The sequence below is a fragment of the Felis catus genome, chromosome D1 (genome assembly GCF_018350175.1).
Source record: "Felis catus isolate Fca126 chromosome D1, F.catus_Fca126_mat1.0, whole genome shotgun sequence".
NCBI lineage: Eukaryota > Metazoa > Chordata > Mammalia > Carnivora > Felidae > Felis > Felis catus.
This window is the reverse complement of record NC_058377.1, coordinates 80,979,475-80,990,360: the sequence shown is the minus strand read 5'-3', so window position 1 is coordinate 80,990,360 and position 10,886 is coordinate 80,979,475. Positions and strand designations below refer to the sequence as shown.

The following is a 10,886-nucleotide window of genomic DNA, read 5'->3' as shown; positions in this document are numbered from 1 at the left end:
GTTTCTGATAGTCCCTTTGTTTCTTCCTTTTTATTTTTATTTTTTATTTGAGAGAGGGAGAGAGAATGTACACTCATGTGCGCACATGAGTAGGGGAGGGGCGGGGGGGAGAGGGGGACAGGGAGAGAAAGGAGAGAGAGGACAGAGAGGAGAGAGAGGGAGAGAGAGAGAGAGAGAGAGAGAGAGAGAGAGAGAGAATCTTCAGCAGACTCTATGCCCAGCATGGAGCCCAATAAGGGGCTCTAAGTCATGACCCTGGGATCATGACCTGAGCTGAAATCAAAAGTTGGATGCTCAACCGACTGAGCCACCCAGGCCCCCTCACCTTGTTTCATCATATGACTTTTCTCTAGATGTTTAGCATGCTTTTAAAGTTTCATTGAAATTCAGACAAAATTGGTAATAGAAGTTGGTCTGCATTTAATGTTTGCTGTACCTGTTGGTGCCAGAGGCTTTGATTTACTCTGTTCCTTGATTTTATCTCCCTGTGTGTCTTTGGATTTCCTAAGAATTTCTGAATAAATAGAGCTCCCATACTGCACATCTTTTAGGTATAATCCTATATTACATCAGGAGAGCCCAGTAGTGGGGGTGGGAAGATGGGGAGGGGGAGAAGGCATTTTATAAGCCTATGATTAAATGTCAGTCTCCCGGTGGGCATATAGGTCTCACTCAATTTTAGAAAAGGAACATATCCCTTCAAAAGATAACCAACAATTTTTTATCTTCATCTATAAGTCAAGGTAGAAATGACACAAGAAAGCAAGGAACTGTCATTATTTTACAGATGTACTTCCTTTTCTTTCAAAATTTAACCAAAACTAACTTCTAATTATTGAGAAAATGACTTACTTAACCTCAGTTTTCTCACAGCTGCTGTCTATTGGACTTATCCGGAAAGTGTTAGAATTTTCTATGGCCACACCTTAGATTTACAGAAGCAGAGATCCTTGAGCTGCAGGAGCTGCATATTTCAATAGCCATTTGTCAATTTCAGTAATAAGTCACATTTCTGCATCAGCGGATTAGCTATTACCCACAAGACCTTCAGTTAATTCACGATGCTCTGGCACAAAACTCTAAAAATTTTATACTGGTTATCTCCAAAAATCCACTTCAAGTTTTAAAGCAATTTAGAGATCATAGAATCCAACTTTTCAGTGAAATTAGTTGACTTGCTTAAACTTCCAAAAGGAGTTATGAAAAAGAAAACCAAGGCAAGACAAACTCCAGCCTGAATCCTAAGGCTTTCAGTGGGGGAAAAACATCAGTGACAGGATTAAAAGATCTTTTTTGCTTGGCGGCCAATTTTAACTTTATTGAATGTTATCTTAAAAGGCTTTTGATCCTAAATGTATTGATTGATTAGTTGAACCTAGATAGAATACCTTCCAGATATCATTTTATACAATACCTTATATATCAAAGCTGCTCAAAATGCTTCAATCAGTCAAATTGATCACACATCCAAATATATTTTCATCCAATACCAACAACTACTGATAGAGGGAAAAGGGTTCTAATCTCATTACATTTACTATTCATACAGATAATGCATATTTCAAAAGCCTGGGTATTTGCTTCCTAACTTTCTCAAAGGAGCTGCTCAAGATTAACTTATAGGAATCCCTCTCACACACTAATATATGTTTAAAACTCTATGTAGGGTTGGAAATATTCAATTTAGCACAAGTTTTATTGCAAATAATGGAAAAGTTATCTGAGTGCATTAGCTGAACATTCCATCTCCTATGAACTATACCCACAAAAATCCTTTTTGTGAAACCACCTCTGCACTTACCACATCACATGACTGTTGTCTGAAACCAAAGGGGCATTCTAATGCAGGGAAGATGATTATTCGGGTGTTCCTAAAAAAAAAAAAAAAAAAAAAAGGGGGTTAAAGCCAAGCAGTACAGCACTTATAAAGAAATCCCAGGACAATATCATGATTATATTTCATAAGAACATAAAGATTTCATAACATAAATTTGCAAAGACAAAGGAAAAGGAAACAATTCATTTTTCTTGGAATTGGGCAAAGATAACCATAGCTACTTTGGAGTAGACTCTGAATTCTGGGTTATAAAAAAGCCTTACAATCCTGACTTGGCCCTGGGGTTCACAGGGTTAAGGATAAATGTACCTCCTAAAATCACTATGTTCAAGAAATTGCACATTATTTTTTAATGAAGACCTTAAATTGCATATCTCAGTAGAGTTACTAAGATAGATGAAAGTAATATTAGAAAAAACAATCAGAGCTTTAATTGTAATGGTCTGAAGAAACACCCGTGTAAAAACTAGACTTAGTTTAATAGATATCTTATACTAAAACATGTTATCATGCTATAAAATAATGATTTGCAACAGAGATAAAATCATTTTCCTGACTTTTCATCCAGAACAATCACAAAGGCAGCAAAGTAATGGAAAAAGTCAGAACTTTAAAATTATATAGACCTGGATTAATCCTGTTTCAGATATTTAGTACTCATGTACATCTGTTAAATTTATTTGACATATTTGAATCTGTTTCCCCATGTGTGAAAAGTAGAATAATGATACCCATGCCTAGAAGGATATTTTAAGAGAAAATGAGATAATATATTCAAAGCTGCTAGTCTAACATCGAGCTCAAAACTACCTATTCATTCTGTACAAGTTTATTAAGTGCCTGCAATATGCTAGTCACTACTTTAAGTATTGCTTCTCAAAATAGTGGGTAGGATAGAATACAAGTGACAAATCTAGAATGTGAAATGAAGAACAACAAGCATTATTTTTAAAAACCTCACATGTTAGGTAGAAAGATAGCACACAAAAGGGTGGTCAAGAAAGTGCACTGGGAAGGTGTTGTATGTGTGGAAAATAAAAGGAAAAAAGGAATGTGTTTTGTGAATTATCTGGAACAAGAGGCTTCTAGGCAAAGAGAAAAAGTCTGTGAATAGGGTGTGTGTTTGTCTGTTTGAGGACAGTGGGTTCAGAGAGGTTCTTCTATGTCCCTAGAATGTAACCTAGGAGATAGTATCACAAATAGCATCTCGTAAACTCCATAGCTAAGAACAAGGCCACGGGAATCAGAGTGTCTTTGTCTAATGTTGCATGTCTACCTTTGGCAAGTCACTTAACCTTCTGGGTTTAGGATCCCTCATCTATAAATTCAAAACAACTGTCCCCTAGGGTTGTTATGAGAACTAAATGTGTTAACAAATATTAAGGTGATAGCATATAGTAAATATCAAAGAACTCACTTTTAAATTACTAATTAACAAGGAATAGAGTCTCTTTTTCCTCTTATTGGAAAATCAACCTCTAGTTTCCAAGAATATAGCCCAATTAAAATTATTGGATTTAATATTTGAAATATAGTTTGTTTGTGTGAATCTTATGGCTGTTTTCTATTCTGGAAATAATGACTTTTCTGTTCTCTTGTTTTATTTCTAGGTTTCTGTTGGATAAAATTAGGGTTCTGTTTCTTTCCAAACTTTAGAAATCTTACTTCAGAGCTTTGCTATCTCTTGAACATCAGTGAACTGTACAAACAAACATCTGCAAGATTGATGAGTCATAAAATTCAATGAAGAATTTTAAAATTCAAAAACAAATAGTTTCAATGTTTTCTTTTTGAAAGCTTTTGATAGTGGGTTAAAGGTTTTATCTACTTTAACATGACTGGAATTTGGCATTCAAATAAAATGCAGATTTCATTGCCTATATTAATGCCTTTTGTATTTAGACTATGAATCTGCTTCTCGCTTTCCCATGCATTTTCCTATGCAACCCTCTCAATGACACAGTGAAGTGGGTGTTGTTACCCCCCATTTTGAAGATGTAGAAACTGACGTTTATAGACAGTTAATTTAAAATAATTGTGAGGTTAAATGTTAGGATAAAGTTCAATTTTGGGCATGTTAAGTCCAACATTTATTCCTTATTGTTATGGTATGAATATTGGTATCCCCTGAACATTCCTATGTTGAAATCCTAGCCCCCAAAAGTGATGGTATTAGAAGGTGGGGCCTTTGGAAAGTATTTAAGTCATGAAGGTGGAGCCTTATGAATGGTTTAGCTCCTTACTAATGTTTTAGCTCCAGAGAAGTCCCCAGTCCCTTTCACCACGTGAGGATAGGAGAAGTATGGGACCACAAAGAAGTCTCTCACCTGACTATGTGGGATCCCTGATCTTGAACTTTCAGTTTCCAGAACTGTGAGAAATAATTTTTTTATGCTTATAAGCCACAAGGTCCCTGGTATTATGTTATAGCAGCCTGAATGGACTGAGAGAACTATCCAAAAACAAACTTTCTGTTAGTTTTGCATGCACCCAATCTACCACAGGGCCCACACAAATGGTTTCAGCTCATCATAAGTATTTATTGTATTTATATAAAATATAACACACATTGTGTTTCTGTTTCGTAACTGTATAAAATAATGCTTACTTCTTCCAATATGAGTATAAACTCCTTAAAAAATTGAAAACAATATATGCTTTATAAAATGGGTCTGGACATATCAAAGATTGAAAAATCTTTGAGAAATAAATTAAAATAACTTCACTTCGATTATAGGATTTAGAGTCACACACATTTAGATTAAAATCTGCTCTTTGACATCTCCTAGATCTAAATCTTGGGGAGTGGTACTGAGTACTTATCACCATCATCTATTCAATGAGAGTAATATTCTTTTTCTACCATGATCATTACATGGATTGAGTATGTAAGGAAGCAAAAATAATTTTCTCTCTCTCCTGAGTTCTTAGCTGAGACCCCTGTGATAATAAACAGATGAATAACAGAAAAAGAGACAGAAGTTATTATCATGTATAATTCATGTATACATGGGAGATATGCAGAGAAAAATGAATAATTCCTCAAGGTGGCTTAGAATTCAGGTATAAATGCCATCTTAACAGGGAAAGGGAAGGAAGGGTGCAGGTCTCTTAGGGGAGAGTAGGAAGTATGTCTGGGTGTGGTGTAACAAGGATCAATCTTCCCTGGTTGATGAAATGTCCAGGAAGGGGACTTAAGACAATTGAATTTCTTCTGGAGAATCTGTCTTTAGGCAGACAGAGAGAGTTCAGAGAAAGTATTAGATTGGTTCATACAAAAATCCAGAAATTAACTGAAAATTATCTTATGTTACACATTATTATTTTCCACTATTGATCTCATTTAAACACTGTAACAAATTTAACGACAACTCTTATTTATTTATTTATTTTAATTTTAGATACTAGAGAGAGACAGTACAAGTGGAGGAGAGGGGCAGAGGGAGAGGGAGAATCTCAAGCAGGCTCCACACTCAACACGGAACCTGAGGTGGGGCTCAATCCCAACACCCTGAACCGAAATCAAGAGTCACACTGACTGACCCCTTAACTACAAATCTCAATACAAAAACATCTCTAGTTACATGAAGAAATACTCCCACGCACTGTGATGGAGAAGACTGCATTGTGCAGGACGCTCCTCTTGTGTGACACAACATTGAGTTTGTAAACACAGTCTCCTGTCACTGCTCTCACCAGAAGCACACGGCCTCTTACTTGTATCACTGCTTTCACCTCCTACATGGTATTGCTTCCCTTTTGCTTTATTTCATCAATATGTCATTCACATTTCCAATTATAAGATCTCTCTTTGTAAGTAAACATTCTCTTACATTTTAGATGATTTATAAAATATTAAAAAATAGTTCAAGGAGGAAACATGTTAAATGTTCATATTCTTACCTTTCAGAATCAACAAACAACCTTTACTATTTTGACACAACTGCCTTCAGAGATTTGTTTTAAATGCATGATTTTGAAAAAAGGATTCATAGTAATAGTTATTATCAAATAGTAAGTAATTTCCATTGGAAATCAAAGAACATTGCAGATGAAAGTTAATCTCTTCTTTGACCTTCACTGGCCCATTGTTATTCCTTCAGCCAAGCACTTTCTTAGAAAAAGTAGGAGGAGGAAGTTATTAAAACCCCTTAACCAGAATAAAGTTCTCACACTGATTCAGGATCTACAGTTTTATACAGCAGTGTACTACGATACCATAGCCCTAAATGTTATATCAGGTCTTAAAAACCTGTTGCATTTTTCCATTCCAGAGCACATATGTATCTGAGAAGTCCTATCTTTCTTCCCTGTTCATAAAAATCTGGCTCAATTTAAGACCCTTTAAAAAATATTACAGCATCTGATGGGGCACTTGGGAGGCTCAGTTGGTTACGTGTCTGAGTCTTGATTTTGGCTCAGGTCACGATCTCACAGTTTGTGAGACAGAGCACCCCATGGGGGGGAGGGGGGTGCTGACAGTGTGGAGCCTGCTTGGGATTCTTCCTCCCTCTCCCTCTCTCTCTCTCTTCCCCTTGCTCCCCTCCCCTCAAAATAAATAAATAAACATTAAAAAGATTTTTAAAAATTACAGCATCTGAGATGTTCATTAGGCAGAGATGATTATCTCTCTGTCACACTCACCCATGATTATACCTCCACCACAGAACCTGTCACGCGTCCCTGATGTTACTAATATTTGTGTAATCTTTGTTGCTGGTCTGTGAAGGACTTGAACAGAGGCCACTTCATCTTCATGTTTGTACTTTCTGAATCAAACATGCTACTGGTCCTTAGCCTAGGTTCAATAAATTTGTGCTTTAGATAAAAGTAGAGGAAATAGTGATAATGGGTATGGAAGGATGAGAGCACGATAGAAAGAAACACCAACAGTTATTAACTTACTCAAATTTAATCAAATGCTTTAAATGGAACATAAGTAGGATATACAATGTGGCATGAAAAGGTCAGAACATACTCATAGTCAGGCATGCACAACTCTTTAAACTGCTCTCAAAATGAGAAACAAAATACAGTCAACTATGTATTTTTGCAAAGAATTTTATAACCAATATCTCTAAAATGAAGCCTTAAAATACTAATGGATTATGCAAAGAGTATTTTTGCTTGTTTTAAATTTCATGTGACTCCAGTCAGAGCTCTCAATTTCTGGACTCCAAAATAAGATATATTGGTAGAAAATTTATTAATGATTAATTTATATTTATTGATTAACCTAGTACTTTCAGAGTAATGATATTTTGGGTATTGTTTTAAATTGGAAACAGAAAGGTAATTTTGGAGTTATTAGCAGTCATTTCCAATACTGTATAAAATCTAGTTGCATAAATATGATTTTACAATATATGCAAATAATAATGCTATTAGTTATTTCAAAATGACAGCTCTGAGCATTAATTAGCTAATGCTTTTAGATCAATTAGATCAAATAATGAAAGAAAGGAATGAGTGGATTTCCACCAACCAGTTACAAAAGGAAATTTGATTTAGAATATAGGTATATAGTTGTGTGGAAGTGCTGACTGATTCCTTTTGGATTTATGGAAACTACCTCACCAACATCAAATATGCTCTATAGAGTAAACATCGACCAATCATCCGTGTCTTAAATCTCAGTCAGGTCAGAAGTTGCTTTGCAAAGTTGCTGAGACTGTCTCACTTCCTAGGCCTATAGCAAATAAAATGACGAGAGGACTCTTTCTACATAAGCCTTGCGAGCCCTTTTTGAAGTTTTTCTACATCTCACAATGAATTGCAATCTTGCCAATTACAACACCACTGGTTATAGATTGAACATAAGGTACCAGTACAAAAGGACTAATCGAGATGAGAAATGTAGATAAAATGTGCCTCAAAAACAGAACTATTCAGTGGCTTTTAGGTAACAGAATTAATCAGATAGAGTATCTGTTAAATTGGGAAAGCAACAGACTGTATTAACTAGGTCTGTGGTGTTTCAAAAAACTTCCAGATCCTAATGTTTATTTATTGTTCATGTGTCTGTGCATGTCCTACAGAAATGCAGATTAATCTTGAGCAACATTCTTTTAAAGCAGTGGCAGTTTAAAAAAAAAAAATCTAATCTTTACAAAGATTTAATTAAAGTGACTTATAATATATTAAAAACTTCATAAGAAGGAATCTCCAAATAAAGAATACTTTATGTCCCAGATGGAATTTTTCAACTTTGCTTCCAATTTAATAAAGAATCAGTTTATGACCTAAATCACATTAAGTCAAATGGTGGGAAAACTTCTGTATTCAGTTTAATGCTGAATACGTTTTCTAATTATTCAAGTATCAGAACAGGAAATATACTTCAAAAGTTTATACATGCTTTAATCTTTCATCGTTTTTAATCCACTTTTTTTCTTGGAAGTCACTCAAATTCTCCCAGAACTGGCACTATAGGATTATGTAAGTGGTATTTATATTGTTATGTAGAGTTTGATAATTCTTCCAAATGGAAGTTTTACGGCACTAATTGGATAGGTTTTCCCTGAAGGGGTCTAAAAACCTGTTTGCAAAAATTTGGGAGTGTCTATTTCATATATGAACTCATTATTAATCCATTGAGGAATGATGACAAGTGCTGACATCTGCGTGCTTCGATGTAACATGTCTTATAATAAGCATTTCAAACGAATTATTTAATAATTTCACAGCTATCACAAAAGTTGTATTTTTAATGTTTACAGAGAAAAGAGAGGCTCAGAGAAGTTAAGCAACTTTACCAGTTTACTCAGATAATAATGAAGGAGCCAGTATATGAAACTGGATCTGTGTGCCCTGGAGCCTGTACATGTCACACTGTCGATGTTCATGCCATGCTTGCTGCTTTACATATATCATCCTAAAACCACTACTGTGGGGTGTACATGTATATCACAATCTCACAGGCAAGTAAACTGAAGTTAAATAATTTGCACAAGGTAGCAGCTGTATTTAGAATGCCTTTATGACTCCAGTGCCTGATTCAACAACAATTGACTTGGCACTTAATATTCATAACTTCCAGAAGGATCATGTGAAGAACAAGGGAGAGAAATAAAATGAAGTTCTGATCAATGAAATCCCACAGCAATGCTCAGAAACATGCAAGAGACAACATGGTTCTTCCTAAGACATAAAGCGAATCCACTGAACAAGGATAGTTTGTGAATTAGCCCATCAATGACCTTATTTCAGAAGTGTTTTTCAGCAGAAATTAATAAAATATTTTTCCTTGATCTTATTTACTCTTTTTTCCTAAGTCCTCAAAATTCTAAAGGCAGCATTTAAGTGAAAATGGAACAAGCTAATAAGCACTGTTACAATTTAAAAAAATCAGAGTAAGAAACCTCACATATTGAATTCTAGAAGAATCGAATAAAGTAATGTACTTGGCAGACAAAACTAAGAATGAATCCTGGCTCTAGCACCCATTAACTACATGATTTAGAGAAAGTTCCTTTGCTTCAAAGAATTGTAACTGTCCACTAAATAAATCGTAAAACTTTTAATGCACAGCATTTTCTACAAAAATCAAATGAGCTCAAGTTATGCAAATCATCTAATACCCTGCCACGCATGTAGCAATTATTATATTGTTTGATTCTTTACTATTCTTTCTACACGTAGCATACATTTCTTTGCTTAAATCAGCATTAACATTTTCCCCCTCTGTATTCCCTTTATGTTCCTCTTGGCATGATTAACCCAAATCTATTTTCAAATATCATATATATTAAAATGGAGATATTGGATATAGTGAACATACATGGACATTAGCAATAAAATATTGTTTGTGAAAATATTTTTCCATTACACATAAGAAGAAATATATGCATGGATACTGGATTATTATGTAAATCAAATTCTTAATGTGAGGTACTATCAAAATAGTTAAAAAACATAACAGTACAGTTCTGAGGGCAGAGTGGATGCTAAGTAAACATGTAGTAAAATATTTGCATCGGATAAGTACTTGGCTTCTAGTAAAGAAGACCCCCTTTAAATAGTCATTTTTTTTTCTCTTGCATAAGATAGGTCAAAAGGCAGGCACTCCTGGTTTTAATCTAATGCTTCATTAAATCCTGAAGAACCTCAACTACTTCTATCTTTCTGGACAACAATTGGTTGTTTTTATCCTCAAGATTCCCCACCTATTTAAGATGACCACTGCAGCCCCAGCCATAACATCTTAACATCAGCATCACTTCACAATAAAGATTAATGTGAGTAGCCTCCCTCTTCTCCAAAGAATGAACCCTAAATCCCTTTTAGCAATTCAATTCTCATTTCATTCACCAAAACTTAGTTGCATAGCCACAGAAGCTAAAAGGAAATGACTAAAACAGATAGATCATTCAGTTGAGTTCAGTTACTAAGGAAGATGATAAAAGTGTATATTAGAAGGCTCTTCGCCCAAATAGAGATCTGTGTTTCTTTTCCCCACTTTGTCTTGGCTCATGGGAAAGAGGCCTTCTAGAATTTGCACACATTGGAATTATGCTGTGTAGGAGAGGCAATCAATATTAAGAAGAGAGATTTATGTTTTCCTTGTAGATGTCTACTCTTGGCAATGCCAGTAACAATTAAGAACTAATTATGAGATAATGCAAAATATTCTGATGTGAAGTGGGTGAGAAAATAAATGGAGAGGAGAGAATGAAGGAGGATGGGAGGGAATTGGGGGTATCAGGGAGAGTTAGCCAAACATCAGGGAACAGGCAAGATTAGGCAGATAGAAAATACAAGTTTTCTCTGTTCTTCAAGATATTGTGAGTGACACTAAATCCTATGCACAATGAACTTCAGCACTTTCTCAGCTATTACCAGGTAAACCCAGATTTACAAATAATTAAAAGGATCTATGAACAGCTGGAGGACTTTTTGAGTGAAATTTGCTACAGCCCCACATTATGACAGGAATCAGTTGCTTCATTCACCTGAGAAGGATTAAAACAATTGAAAAGTTTTGGCAATCACATTTATTGACTATTTCCATTTTTTTCACATAATTACTATTTTGTGTTAATATTTTTTG

The 10,886-nt window shown here is 35.0% G+C and overlaps 1 long non-coding RNA gene across 1 annotated transcript in view; it reads right to left on the bottom strand.

The window, feature by feature from the left end:
* Nucleotides 1-222: 222 nt before the first annotated feature.
* The window catches only part of LOC123380549, a 46,405-nt gene continuing 35,741 nt past the window's right edge, over nt 223-10,886 (bottom strand). Inside the window, exon 3 of the long non-coding RNA XR_006586456.1 lies at nt 223-1,871. This is a non-coding gene — a long non-coding RNA (uncharacterized LOC123380549). The remainder of the gene's footprint in view (nt 1,872-10,886) is intronic.